This window comes from Oncorhynchus nerka, linkage group LG28 (genome assembly GCF_034236695.1).
Source record: "Oncorhynchus nerka isolate Pitt River linkage group LG28, Oner_Uvic_2.0, whole genome shotgun sequence".
NCBI classification, from domain to species: Eukaryota; Metazoa; Chordata; class Actinopteri; order Salmoniformes; family Salmonidae; genus Oncorhynchus; species Oncorhynchus nerka.
In genome coordinates this window covers 28,139,551-28,154,894 of record NC_088423.1, presented here as the reverse complement: position 1 = coordinate 28,154,894, position 15,344 = coordinate 28,139,551, and the positions used below count along the sequence as shown (strand labels likewise).

Genomic DNA, 15,344 nt, shown 5'->3' with positions numbered 1-15,344 from the left:
AGCTTTTGATTTCTTGATATAGGTTTCAGTAGCCTATATGTGTTGCTCAATGTAGGCCTACATTGCATGAGACATAAAAAAACGTTATTACATTATGAAGGGTTTGACATACAATTTTAATTGGTCTACAACACCATGGGCCAAATAACTGTAAATGACATTGTATTGTATTGTATGATGCAAGAAAACACTTTACAAAATACAATTAATTATTATTACCGTACCATACCGTACTCTGCCTATTGGCTTATTTGCATATTCAAGCCTGTCTAAAAATACAACACTGCCCCTTTAATTGACAAACGTTTTACCTGACTGGCTTTTCAAAGACAGGTTGAAATGTAGCCTGCATGTTTTGTGCTCTTGTAGGAAGAAGTAACTCCCCATTACTGGCCTATACTTATTTGTAAGGGGGCTAATAACTGGCTAACTAACAAAGAATATCAACAAATGTGCACACTTCTATGCTCTGATCTGAAAAGCTAATTCACTCACAGATGATTGAAAGACTGCTGGTGGGCTACCCCTGCCAATAGAATTCTACTCCATTGTGCTTTGGCTTTGCCTATAACAAAATAATAGGCTCAGTCTTGCGAAGTTAGATTTGTTTTGTTTTGTTGCATTGAAAAGGGACTGATATAATGTTGATTCGATCACAGAAAAAATGTGTTTATATAGTGCAAACTAATGGGGTGAACTTAGTGACATTCAATCCCTTGTGTTTCTGCATACCATGCATTTATTCTGTGCAGCAGACCTAGATGAGGTGTGTGACGCACGTGTGCAGCGCAGAAGGGACATTGGCCAGGACTGTTGTACACATTGGCCTTGCTTGGGGAGTGGGGACCAGACAGGTACATTTCTACATTTGATTCTTGAAATGGTCCTCTCAGGTCCTTTACAAGCCAGAATTTTGAATAAAATAACATTTGAACTTACTCTACCGGTTGTCTGCATGGTTGGTCCTTATATAGACAGGAATTTGAGACAATATATCCACAGGAAAGTATTATTAATTAAACCAACTATCACATGAAGCAAAAACATGTAAAAAATGTGTATAATATATTTTTTTATTCAAAATTTTCAGGGGTGCTGTAACACCCCTACTTCCTGCAGCTATGTTTCCTGTGGATATATTGTCTGAAATTCCTGCCTACATAGAGAGCAATAGTAGGCACTAACTCCGCTCTTTTTGTAGGCACTAACAAACTAGGGTTTTTGGATAAACGCAGAAAATAAGGTCTATGGTAAACACAGGTTTAGGAGATCTTATACGTTTCGTTCTATGATATAATCTTCATCAGCTAATGTTACATAAATGATTCAGAATTCACAAAAAGTAACAAAAAAAATCACATATAGCACACAGTAAATGCTTCATAATTCATAAAAGTCATGTTAACTAATTGATATTATCTCAGAACAAAACATATAAGATCTCCTAGGCCTGTGTTAACCTATTCTTTCCCTATTCATTTTCCCAATAGGAATGGCTGAACGAACCAGCGATAACTAATTTCCGGGTTTTAGGACTACAAGTTGGCGAACTCTAATAGGACCATCCACGCAGACATCCAGTTATGAATACAGCATTTTCAACCCCGCCCTCTGGAAACTTGTTTCTTAAATCTAAGTATCCCCCCAGAACAACCTCAATTCATTGGGGCATGGACTCTACAAGGTGTCGAAAGCATTCCAAAGGGATGCTGGCCAATGTTGACTCCAATGCTTCCCAAAGCTGTGTGAAGTTGGCTGGATATCCTTTGGGGGGTGGTGGACCATTCTTAATACACATAGGAAACTGTTGAGCATGAAAAACCCAGCAGTGTTGAACATGAAAAACCCAGGCACTTAAATATTTTGTCTTGCCCATTCACCCTCTGGATGGTACACGTACACAATCCATGTCTCAATTGTCTCAAGGCTTAAAAATCCTTCTTTAACCTGTCTCCTCTCCTTCATTGACACGGATCAATAAGGGATCATAGCTTTCACCTGGATTCACCTGGTCAGTCAATGTCATGGAAAGAGCAGGTGTTCATAATGTTTTGTACACTCAGTGTACATGAAGGCTACAACCTTCTAAGTCTGTCGTAATGGATATTGCCGTAGCACAAGCAAGACTCAGTCTACAAATTGCATTGCAGCAAAAACAATGAGCGTTTTTTTCTATGTGTGTCTTGCTTGTTTGATATACAGTAGCTTGCCTAAATAACTGCATGTAACTCCCCTCCTGAAAAAATAACATGAAATTGCTGGACAACTTGTTTGTGTCATGCTTATGTTTGCAATAGCCTACTGTTTCAACAGACAAATAACTATGTTTGTTCAAATTGTTTTGTGTACAAGTGGAGCAGCTGAAAGGAGGTAGGCTAGTGGATCTCGCATGCACAGAAATCTCCATATTTTTAGCAACAGCAAGTTGGGTTCCAGAAAATCTTCACCCATATGGTCCCGAGGCAAACATTGGCCATGTTGTGGTCAATGGTTCGAATGGGTATGGCCTCTTGGATTCCTGAGAGCTAGTTTTCAATCCAGTCATATTGATGATGGATGAATGTGTTAAAATGGATTCCCTACGGATTTAGATGTAATGTACATGATACAGCTGTGCAACTTCTAGTATGCTATGCTTATTTCCTGCTACCTATTTGGTTTGACCTGAAGGTCTCCTTTCCTTCAAAATATTGGACTGAAAGGAGATGATGACAGGAGGTCAGACTATTGAGACACACCATGGTATCAAGAATATTTATCCCAAGGCATGCATGTCCAACAGGGTAATTGGGATTTAGGACTAGTTAATACACTGAGTAACAACAATGTCATTCCAAGAGTAATGAGAATAATATGATTGAGTAAAATATTAGGAACAACAAACAAACAAAAAATTGGGAACAACAAACAAACAAAGCAAATATGCCTAATTACTTTCCCCAAGAGAGAAAATGCAGGCTGGAACGTCAACGCATTGGAGGCGCGAGAAAACCCAAAGTTGCACTTGATTTAGTTCACGTGACCGGAGTTCGTCCTTTATGGCCGTTAGATTTCCAGTCATTTTCTGCACATCTACTCCAACCGGCGCACATTGGTGAGTTAAATTGAATCCACTCAATCTCGCGTCTGTGGGAGGAGCCCAGCTCAACAGCTGGCTGGCTCGCTTTGATGCTTTTTGACCCTGCCACACCGCGATACACTGTCTGTGCCCTTTGAAAAAAACACACATTGTCCCATTCAAAGAAGAAAAACGGACAAGGAGGACTTAAAACTACCCAAAGATGATGGACTATTGCAACTGCATCGTTGAATCAACTGAACTTAGTTTTTCGTGAGAAACACCGGAGATTTGCCTCGTTAAATGGTGACCATCATTGGATTGTCTTTTGACAGAGGTGTTGCAGCTAGCTGAAGGCGCTCAGACGAGCAAGAAGAAACAAAAGGTGAGAGCGAAAAACTTGATTCTAATCCAAAAGGGAAAAGGTGATATATTTTCATGTATCTTATCTTTATTTCCTGTAAGAATTTGCTAGAGTTGATATCTAGGGAATTCAGCATCAAACCTCAACTGAAGTTATGCAAATGTTGCACATAAAATTCTGCCATTTTGCTGCGAAAGTGTCAAAAAGCTGAACATCTGGTGTGTTTACACTATAAACCAGGCGGCTAAAATAGCTAACTGATGTGACCTGATCATGATAGCCAATAGTGACAACACGATGATGTTGAGTATTTATCAATTTTTCCTCTTTCTAGACTGGACACGTCGCCGATTTACTCTCTCCCTTTCCTCGCACCCAACTTGGGGCCCAAATCACGAACAAATCGGCGGAGATGCAGCTGCCAGTCACCTTGAGTTAAATGGTAGTTCATGAGAGGAGAGTGCAAGTTTGGCCAAGGACGAGGAGAAAGAAGAATACCGATTCCCGAAGCGGAGGGACGGGGAGTGGACATGTCTTTTTGGGCGATACTACCTGTCAGTCTGCCTGCCTTGACCATCACTGGAATTTGGGTTGTGTGAGTGCCTCTGTTTTTGTTTTAATCTAGGCTTGAACCCAAAGGCAGGCAGGTGGTGATATTGAGCAGTTTCATTGTACTGCCAGCTATACACTCCTATCCCCGTGGACAAGTACTACATAAAACATTTGCATTTTAGACATATTTAATGAGGAGATGGTGGATATAAAAATATATGCATACTTTCTTTCTGAAACACAATTTTTCCATCACCATTTAAGAGTGGCTAAATGCTAGTCCCGGATGTTGCGTATTGCGTTCAGACAATCAGGTTGCAGCAGTCTGTTGTTTACCCTTAGTCTGAACGCTGTACACAAGGTCAGGAATTAGCATTAGTCACCCTAGCATGGTGGTGTAAAATGCTGTTTCATAAAGAAAGTAGGCATATTTTCCCAAAAATGTCCAGCCTTTTTCCCCCAGAAAATCAACGCCTTTGCAGCCTGAATGAAGAATGTTTTATGTACGAACCGGTGCACAGGATACGAGTGTATCACAGGAGGCTGCTGAGAGGACGATGGCTCATAATAATGGTTGAATGGAGTCAATGGAATGGTATCAAACACATGAAACACATGTGTTTGAGATAGATTAACATTCCATTTATTCTGTTCCAGCCATTACTGTGAGCCTGTCCTCCCCAAATAAGGAGAGTGAGAGAAGGAAAGATGGATAGGGAGGAGGGGTGTTGGCTGCTGTGTTGCTGCCAGTTTCCTCTCACCTATAGGCTTGGGCGGGAATACCGTATGCTGGGATATTTGGACATAGCCACTGGATGGTTTTTCAATACTCTCAATACCGTTGAAACTATTTTTGAAACAAATGTTTTTCAATTCATTTTAGTATTTGTAGCTACTTTTTAAGTAAATATCTGCAGTCAACTTGTGCAATACCTTAGTAGATAAAGCAGATTATGGTCTTCATTTCACCTGTCACATTATTTAGCATTATGAAGCTTACGTGCTGACCACACCGCTCGTGTCTCGTGAGTGAGTGTTGCAAAATAAATTTTTATTCATAATTTCACCCACACTGCTCGCGCGTGTCAATGAACGGCTGTGTAGCTAGGCGCTAAAATAGAACTTGGTTCTATTTGTGACGCTTGACGCCCTGCAAGTCCTGCCTCTCCCATCTCCTCATTGGTTTTTAGGAGCATATATCCACATGAGTGATTGAAAGATGATCTGAGGTCCACACTCTAGTCCAGTCGGTTGTGGTAATGCACCTTAAAGTTGGTTGCAAACCGCCATATAAAGTCCAAAGAAGAAGAAGCCTGAAGGAGGAGAGATTCCTAGAATTGAACTCGGTTGACTGTTTGATCTGTAGATTAATTGTGCGTTTCGGGTAAAATAATAACCCAATGTTTATATCCCAGGACAAATTAGCTAGCAACAGCAAGTTAGCGAGATAAATTGCCATACATTTTTAATGCTTTTCGACCTGTCCCCAAATTAATATAATTGGTTCAGAGTTTGTTTTGATATTTCAACCTGCGTGTCCTGATCGCGTCTGATGTGGGGGGACAAAATCAACTTGCGCGAACGCACGCGAGCCTGCGGTCTGGTCAGCATGTTACCATAGTTCACCAGAACAGTTGAGCCAGCCACCTATTTGTTTGTAAATAGCACAACGGGAGAAAGGGGGAGCAGGTGAGTCCAGCTGTGTATTGAGAGGGGTCATGTTTTATATTGAAAGTCAAGTGCTTTTTATTTATTTCAGTAGAGTGATCAGGGTCGTGCAACTATAGTTATCCTTCACAGAAAATAAATTGGTGCAACACATTCGGCAGAAAATAGCTTAATTTTCATCAGATGACAACAGAAGTGCAACGATATTTGGCTGGCAGAGTAAATAAGCTTACAATGAAGAAGCAAGGTATTTTTTGCACGACCATCATATTTATACTGTTTATCATAGAAAAAATATAGCCAGCTACATTTCCTAATGTTTTGCTTAAAGTTAATCTTGCATTTTAGCAAGAAAAGTAGGCTGGCTACAAAGAGAAAATAAAAGTACCGGAGAAAAGTATCTACCCATCAGTCAGAGCGAGTCTGCTGATAGAATGCCCGTTTGGGAATTCTCATCATAGTGGAGAAGTCCAACTGAAGCACAAAATTAAAATTAGTCTTATGCGTTATTCTGCATGAACACGACCTGTAAATTTAACTTGCTAGTTATCTAAGTAAGTGGCTGAATTAATACGTTGACGGGGCATCATATTGTGTTAGCTTTCTGCCATGTTTGAGAAGTCAAGCCCTTTGGATTAGTTATATGTACAGCTGCCACTGCTATCTTGATTTCCTTGCGTTTCTTTCTTTTCCTCTGTTCTCGGTTCATTTTCTCCTTCCCCCTCTTCTCTGAGCTGGCCTGTTGCCCTAGCGACTCCTGACTCCACACAGCTACAGCGTGTACACATGCTGCTCCAGAGCCAGTAATGTTGTTCCTGTAGACAAACATGCATCCAAAACTTTGTTCATTTGCACAATATCTCTACTTCACATTTGCTTGTAAATGTCCAAACTCACCAGAAATGACATTCGGTAGTTCCTACCTACAGTACCTTCGGGAAGTATTCAGACCCCTTGACTTTTTCAACATTTTGTTACGTTACAGGCTTATTTTAAAATGGATGAAGTTCTTTTTTTCCTTCATCAATGAACACACAATACCCCATAATAACAAAACAAAAACCTTTTACTTTTTTTATTGCAAATGTGTAAAATTGAACAAAAAAAATACCTTATTAAATTATTTTGTCCCTCATCTATCTACACACAATACCCCATAATGACAAAGCAAAAACAGGTTTTTAGAAATGTTAGCAAATTTATTAAAAATAAAAAAACAGATACCTTGACTTGAAATTGACCTCGGATGCATCCTGTTTCCATTGATCATCCTTGAGATGTTTCTACAACTTGATTGGAGTCCACCTGTGGTAAATTCAATTGATTGAACATGATTTGGAAAGGCACACACCTGTCTATACAGTATAAGGTCCCACAGTTGACAGTGCATGGCGCCCCTTGTATACTAAGCCGGTAATACCGTAAATCCCGGGATGAGAGAAGGACCATATGAACATCTGGATACCGCCCAACCCTACCTATTTCCTTCTTGTCCAGTGGGCCTCACAAGGCTGCCCTGTCTTCCAGAGCAGTCAATGGTCCCTCTCCCTGGGCAGCGGAATTGAAAAGGCACGCTTTGTTACGTAAAGGCCCTCCTCCCACTGCCGTGGCTGGGTGGAAGTAGGGTAAATACTGGGCTGCCGGGGTAGTCAGAGTGCTTATTCAGGGCTTTCACATGGGAACACGCAAACACACACACACACACACACACGGTAAGCCCTTCTCAGCCCTGCACCATGAAAGGGCTACTCAGAGCTAGACGATGACTTGACTTTATGGTCCACCCATAGCTAACCAGCTTCTTATATTGATTCTCCCATTGACCTTTCAGTTCAATAAAAATTGTTTTATTGAAGAGCTGTGTCTATTCAGTACAGTGTCCTTTTTTCCATGCTCTTCAAAATGCTGAAAACAGGTGTCTGAAAATGCTAATATTATATTGACAATTTACATGTAGCCTAGAGATACCCTGAGGTAAGTTAATGTGTACTGATAGTCAGACATTCAACTCTTCTCTGTTTTGCTTCAGTGAATGAAATCTTAGATGTTGATTTGATTACAGAACAACAAATGATAGCAGCACTCTCTCTGACATTTCATCTCCGTTTCATTTGTCATGAGGCATTTCTGCAGTAAGACCTTTTTAGATTCAACCGTCTCTCTACATTTCTGTTCAGTTTATAGTTGCCCATACTTTGATATTATTGTCCAAAAACTGTTACCAAAATCCACATGTGACTTGGACTAGAGTACTAGCTTATGCATGTGCCCAAAACCTAAGCTACAGTCTCAGATGACATTGTGTTATTTTATAGTGTTCCAGAATGTACAGATTCTAGAAGTTTCCATAGGAAAACATGGCTTTCCCTTCTGCTGCCTTCCAGTCATGCAATTATAGCCAAACCACACACATACACACCACCACAACTCAGCCCACGGATGTAAGCACATCTATTATTATCATGCCACCATATACAGCCCATATAGCTAGTATCAAGGCAAAGAAAGAGCACTTTATTTCGAGAAATTGTCTATAACCAAACCACACTTGGTGTTATTTTAACTTCAAGAACTCCATGAGTTCACAAAAACGGGTTTGAGGAAAAGGGAAAAACGGGTTGAAAACAGTTAGCCAGCCCAGCTCAGTGAGGCGTGACTGTTCAGGTTGAGTGAATGTGGTGATTGTGTTTCTGCAGGAGAACTCTTGCTCTTTTTTTTTTTCGAACTCTGTCCTCTCCATGTTTTTGAAACCCTGAGAGGCCCATGCAGGGTGAGGACACTTTCAATAATCTATTACTACCTGTGTCTTGTCTGTCATTCACACCTACCTGTCCTATTTTCACTTTGTGTGTGTGTGGCAGCATACACAAGCTGATTTGTATTTTGGGAGCAGTTACTTGGTGTTTTGAGGCTCGTAGACTAGCGTCTCTCTCCCTCTCCTTTTATTTCCCTCTTTCACTTTTAACCCTCTCTCTCACTTTAATCTCCCCCTCTATCTCATCTATCCCCTTCTCTTATCTCCCACTCTTTCTCTCGCTCTCGCCTTCTCTTTTATCTCCCCCTCTTTCTTCCTCCCTCCCTCCCATCGCTTACCTCTCTCTCTCTCTCTCTCTCTCTATGATGATTATTCATGGTTGCTGTGGTTTTAGAGGTAAATGGTGGAGTGTTTGTTTACCAAATGTAATTTCGTTTTTGGTCTCAGGTGATCTGTGTGTCTGAGACTGTGTGTCATGATGCTCCTAGTTTTTGATGTTATGTTGGTGTCGGTGTGCGTGCTCAGTCCCCTCCTGTACTCACTGTTCACTCATGACTGCATGGCCAGGCCTGATCACCGACAACGATGAGTCAGCCTATAGGGAGGAGGTCCGAGACCTGGCTGTGTGGTGCCAGGACAACAACCTCTCCCTCATCGTGATCAAGACAAAGGAAATTATTGTGGACTACAGGAAAAGGAGGACAGAGCACACCCCCATTCTCATCGACGGGGCTGTAGTGAAGCAGGTTGAGAGCTTCAAGTTCCTTGGTGTCCTTATCACCAACAAACTATCGTGGTCTAAACACACTAAGACAGTCGTGGAGAGTGCACGACAAAACCTATTCCCCCTCAGGAGACTGAAAAGATTGACTATGTACCGGTACCCCCTGTATATAGCCTCCACATTGACTCTGTACCGGTACCCCCTGTATATAGCCTCCACATTGACTATGTACCGGTACCCCCTGCATATAGCCTCGCTATTGTTATTTTACTGCTGCTGTTTAATAATTATTTTATTTTTTATTTTCTATTTTTTACTTAACCTGTCTAGGACTGGCGGAACCCCTCGCCAACACCCAATGAAATTGCAGGGCGTCAAATACAAATCAACAGAAATCTCATAAATCAAATTTCTCAAACACAAGTATTAGGCACAATTCTAAAGATACAATTCTCGTTAATCCAGCCACAGTGTCTGATTTAAAAAATGCTTTACAGCGAAAGTTCCACAAATTATTGTTAGGTCACCACCAACTCACAGAAAAACCCAGCCATTTTTCCAACCAAAGAGAGGAGTCACAAAAATCACAAATAGAGATAAAATGAATCACTAACCTTTGATCTTCATCAGATGACACTCATAGGACTTCATGTTACACAATACATGTATGTTTTGTTTGGTAAAGTTAATATTTATATCCCAAAATCTTATTTTACATTGGAGTGTTATGTTCAGTAGTTCCAAAACATGCAGTGATATTGCAGAGAGCCACATGAATTTACAGAAATACTCATTATAAATGTTGATGAAAATACATGTTATACATGGAATTATAGATACACTTCTCCTTACTGCAACCGCTGTGCCAGATTTAAAAAAAACTTTACGGAAAAAGCATAATCTGAGTACGGCGCTCAGAGCCCAAAACAGCCAAAAGAAATATCCGCCATGTTGCGCAGTCAACATTAGTCATAAATAGCATTATAAATATTCACTTACCTTTGATGATCTTCATCAGAATGCACTCCCAGGAATCCCAGTTCCACAATAAATGTTTGATTTGTTCGATAATGTCCATCATTTATGTCCATTTATGTCCAAATAGCTTCTTTTGTTAGGGCGTTTGATAAACAAATCCAAAAGCGCGTTCAGGCCCAGTCGGACGAAAAGTTCAAAAAGGTATATTACAGGTCGAAGAAACTTGTCAAACTAATTATAGAATCAATCTTTAGGATGTTTTTATCATAAATGTTCAATAATGTTCCAACCGGAGAATTGCCTCTGATGATTGCCCTCCTTGCCTGGTCCATGAGTTTTGGTGGGCGGCCCTCTCTTGGCAAGTTTGTTGTGGTGCTCTGTCGGATGTTCAAAGTTACTGATATTTTTTTATAACCCAACCCTGATGTGTACTTCTCCACAACTTTGTCCCTGACCTGTTTGGTGAGCTCCTTGGTCTTCATGGCGCCGCTTGCTTGGTGGTGCCCCTTGCTTAGTGATGTTGCAGACTCTGGGGCCTTTCAGAACAGGTGTGTGTATACAGTGGGGCAAAAAAGTATTTAGTCAGCCACCAATTGTGCAAGTTCTCTCACTTAAAAAGATGAGAGGCCTGTAATTTCTATCATAGGTACACTTCAACTATGACAGACAAATGAGGGAAAAAAATCCAGAAAATCACATTGTAGGATTTTTAATGAATTTATTTGCAAATTATGGTGGAAAATAAGTATCCCAAACACAACAAGCCCGGGCAATGAAGGAGTGGGTTCATAAGAACCATTTCAAGGTCCTGGAGTGGCCTAGCCAATCTCCAGATCTCAACCCCATAGAAAATCTTTGGAGGGAGTTGAATGTCCGTGTTGCCCAGCAACAGCCCCAAAACATCACTGCTCTAGAGGAGATCTGCATGGAGGAATGGGCCAAAATACCAGCAACAGTGTGTGAACCTTGTGAAGACTTACAGAAAACGTTTGACCTCTGTCATTGCCAACAAAGGGTATATAACAAATTATTGAGAAACTTTTGTTATTGACCAAATACTTATTTTCCACCATAATTTGCAAATAAATTCATAAAAAGTCCTACAATGTGATTTTCTGGATTTTGTTTCTCATTCTGTCTGTCATAGTTGAAGTGTACCTATGATGAAAATTACAGGCCTCTCTCATCTTTTTAAGTGGGAGAACTTGCACAATTGGTGGCTGACTAAATACTTTTTTGCCCCACTGTATATGTATTTTTTGTATATATATTTTACATTTTACCCCCTTTTTCTCCTCAATTTCATAATTGTATGCAATTAGTAGTAGTTAGTCTTGTCTCATCACAGCAACTCCCGTACGGACTCGGGAGAGGCGAAGGTTGAGAGCCACGCGTCCCCCGAAACACAACCCAACCAAGCCGCACTGCTTCTTGACACAATGCACATCCATCCCGGAAGCCAGCCACGCCAATGTGTCGGAGGAAACACCGAACACCTAGTGACCTGGTCAGTGCGCCACCCGGGAGGCCTCATCCATATATTTATGTATATATTCTTATTCCATCCCTTTACTTAGATTTGTGTTTATTAGGTAGTGTCACGTTGGAATGAAGAGATTCGGGAGGCAGGCGCAGGAATGCGTAATAGTTTTTAAAATTAAGCCCCAAATTAAGGCGTGCCGCATAAAGGTACGGGATGAAGACCAAACAAACAAGTAACAAAAACACAGGGTTGAAACCCAGATGAGTGAGGAGTACCTCGAATAAATAACACTAGCGCACAATGATTTTCACACGGAGACCCGTAATCATCTGCGCAATCCACAAGGACACGAAAGCCCAAAACACACAGCACAGGTACTCACATGCACCAACGGACATTAGTCGACAACCCAATGGAAACCAAAGGACACACTTATACAAGTACTAATCAGTGGGAATAGGGGACAGGTGTGCGTAATGAAAGTTCCGGAGGTATCGGTGACAGGTAGGTGTTGTGGAATTGTTTGATTATGGTTAGATATTACTGCACTGTCAGAACTAGAAGCACAAGCATTTTGCTACACTCACAATAACATCTGCTAACCATGTGTATGTGATGGAGGTCGACCGATTTATGATTTTTCAACGCCGATACCGATTATTGGAGGACCCCAAAAAAAAGCCGATACCGATTAATCGGCCAACTTTTTTATTTTATTTGTAATAATGACAATTACAACAATACTGAATGAACACTTAATATAATACATCAATAAAATCAAATAAATAAACATGTTCAATTTGGTTTAAATAATGCAAAAACAAAGTGTTGGAGAAGAATGTAAAAGTGCAATATGTGCTAACGTTTCAGTTCCTTGCTCAGAACTTGAGAACATATGAAAGCTGGTGGTTCCTTTTAACATGAGTCTTAGATATTCCCAGGTAAGAAGTTTTGGGTTGTAGTTATTATAGGACTATTTCTCTCTATACGATTTGTATTTCATTAACCTTTGACTATTGGATGTTCTTATAGGCACTTTAGTATTGCCAGTGTAACAGTATACGACAACAGCCACCGACAGCCAACGACAACAGCCACCCTCGAAGCAGCGTTACCCATCGCTCCACAAACGCCGCGGCCCTTGCAGAGCAAGGGGAACTACCACTCCAAGTCTCAGAGCGAGTGATGTTTGAAACGCTATTAGCGCGCACCCCGCTAACTAGCCAGCCATTTCACATCGTTTACACGAGCCTAATCTCAGGAGTTGATAGGCTTGAAGTCATAAACAGCTGCTGGCAAACGTACAAAAGTGCTGTTTGAATGAATGCTTACGAGCCTGCTGGTGCCTACCATCGCTCATTCAGACTGCTCTATCAAATCATAGACTTAGTTATAACATAATACCACACAGAAATACGAGCCTTAGGTCAGTTAATATGGCCGGAAGCTATCATCTCAAAAACAAGATGTTTATTCTTTCAGTGAAATACGGAACCGTTACGTATTCTATCTAACGGGTGGCATCCATAAGTCTAAATATTCCTGTTACATTGCACAACCTTCAATGTTATGTACCTAGGATAGGATAAAGTAATCCTTCTCACCCCCCTTAAAAGATTTAGATGCACTATTGTAAAGTGGCTGTTCCACTGGATGTCTTAAGGTGAACGCACCAATTTGTAAGTCGCTTAAATGTAAATGTTAAATGTTATGTCATAATTACGTAAAATTCTGGCAAATTAGGCGGCCCAAACTATTGCATGACTCTGCGTGCAATGAACGCAAGAGAAGTGACACAATTTCACCTGGTTAATATTGCCTGCAAACCTGGATTTCTTTTAGCTAAATATGCAGGTTTAAAAATATATACTTCTGTGTATTGATTTTAAGAAAGGCATTGATATTTATGGTTAGGTACACATTGGAGCAACGATACGCACCGCATCGATTATATGCAACGCAGGATACGCTAGATAAACTAGTAATATCATCAACCATGTGTAGTTAACTAGTGATTATGATTGATTGATTTGTTTTTTATAAGATAAGTTTAATGCTAGCTAGCAACTTACCCTGGCTTACTGCACAATGAGAGGCAGGTGGTTAGAGCGTTGGACTAGTTAACTGTAAGGTTGCAAGATTGATTCCCCCGAGCTGACAAGGTAAAAATCTTTTGTTCTGCCCCTGAACGAGGCAGTTAACCCACCGTTCCTAGGCCGTCATTGAAAATAAGAATGTGTCGTTAACGGACTTGCCTAGTTAAATAAAGATTAATTCCGATTAATTCCATTCCGATTAATCGGTCGACCTCTAGTATGTGATCAATAAAATTTGATTTATGAAGAGAAATTATAGCTAAAACGTATCGGTGCTCATCGGCCATTGGACATAAACATTACAAATCGCAAATTCAAAAATGAGTGGTTTGGAAGGAATGAGTGGCTAACTGCAAGCGTTGCAAAGCAATCATTATTTTGCTTCCCCTGCCTGCTATTCGGTGGAGAGGGTGTGTGGTCCAAGTCTGGGTTTAAGAATGAAAAAAACTCCAAACTTAAAAAGATGAACATTAACACGCAACACCAAGGGACAGAAGAGGTTGAATACAGTGGGCATGCTGTCAATCCAGCATGACTTCTTCTGCGTTCAAGACAACTGGGAACTCGGGGAAAAAAACAAGCTCAGACTGTGAAAGTATGTTTTGAACGGTCATCCAACTCGGAATTCCAAGTCGGGAACTCGGGCCAATTTCTAGAGCTATGACAGTTTTTTTCAAGTTCTAGGATATATATACTGTAGCTAAGAAATTATTACTAAGTGTACAGTATGTTGTGTAGTAAGCTGTTAGTAGCCCATGGGCCTCACTGAGAATTTGGTCCCTCATCCCCCTCAGCGCTTAGCCTACTGTTCTGACTTGGTGGTGCACATGTAGCCTATAGCCTGTTTTTAGAGAAATTTCATTATCGAATATTGTAACAGCTTTCATTTTCTGCTTATATGCCCCTTTTAAACTACATGACTACTACATGTGGACACCTGCTCGTCGAACATCTCATTCCAAAATCATGGGTATTAATATGATGTTGGTCCCCCCTTTGCTGCTATAACAGCCTCCACTCTTTTGGGAAGGCTTTCCACTAGATCAGTAGCTCCCAAACTTTTTATAGTCCCATACCCCTTCAAACAATGTACAATGTAAGCTAGATGCCCTCAATCTCACTCAAATCATCAAGGAACCCACCAGGTACAACCCTAACTCTGTAAACAAGGGCACCCTCATAGACGTCATCCTGACCAACTGGCCCTCCAAATACACCTCCGCTGTCTTCAACCAGGATCTCAGCGATCACTGCCTCATTGCCTGTATCCGCCACGGAGCCGCAGTCAAACGACCACCCCTCATCATTGTCAAACGCTCCCTAAAACACTTCTGTGAGCAGGCCTTTCTAATCGACCTGGCCCGGGTATCCTGGAAGGACATTGACCTCATCCCGTCAGTTGAGGATGCCTGGTCATTCTTTAAAAGTAACTTCCTCACCATTTTAGATAAGCATGCTCCGTTCAAAAATGCAGAACCAAGAACAGATACAGCCCTTGGTTCACTCCAGACCTGACTGCCCTCGACCAGCACAAAAACATCCTGTGGCGGACTGCAATAGCATCGAATAGCCCCGTGATATGCAACTGTTCAGGGAAGTCAGGAACCAATACACGCAGTCAGTCAGGAAAGCTAAGGCCAGCTTCTTCAGGCAGAAGTTTGCATCC

The 15,344-nt window shown here is 41.0% G+C and overlaps 1 long non-coding RNA gene and 1 pseudogene across 1 annotated transcript; both read left to right on the top strand.

Annotated features, from left to right (window-relative positions):
• The first annotated feature begins 690 nt into the window (after positions 1-690).
• Positions 691-1,946, top strand: LOC135565488 (uncharacterized). The gene is made up of 2 exons (XR_010461635.1): positions 691-854; positions 1,491-1,946. It is a non-coding gene; the product is annotated as an uncharacterized LOC135565488 (long non-coding RNA).
• A 1,141-nt stretch (positions 1,947-3,087) lies between these two features.
• The window catches only part of LOC115113081 (transmembrane protein 150A-like), an 86,866-nt pseudogene continuing 74,609 nt past the window's right edge, over positions 3,088-15,344 (top strand).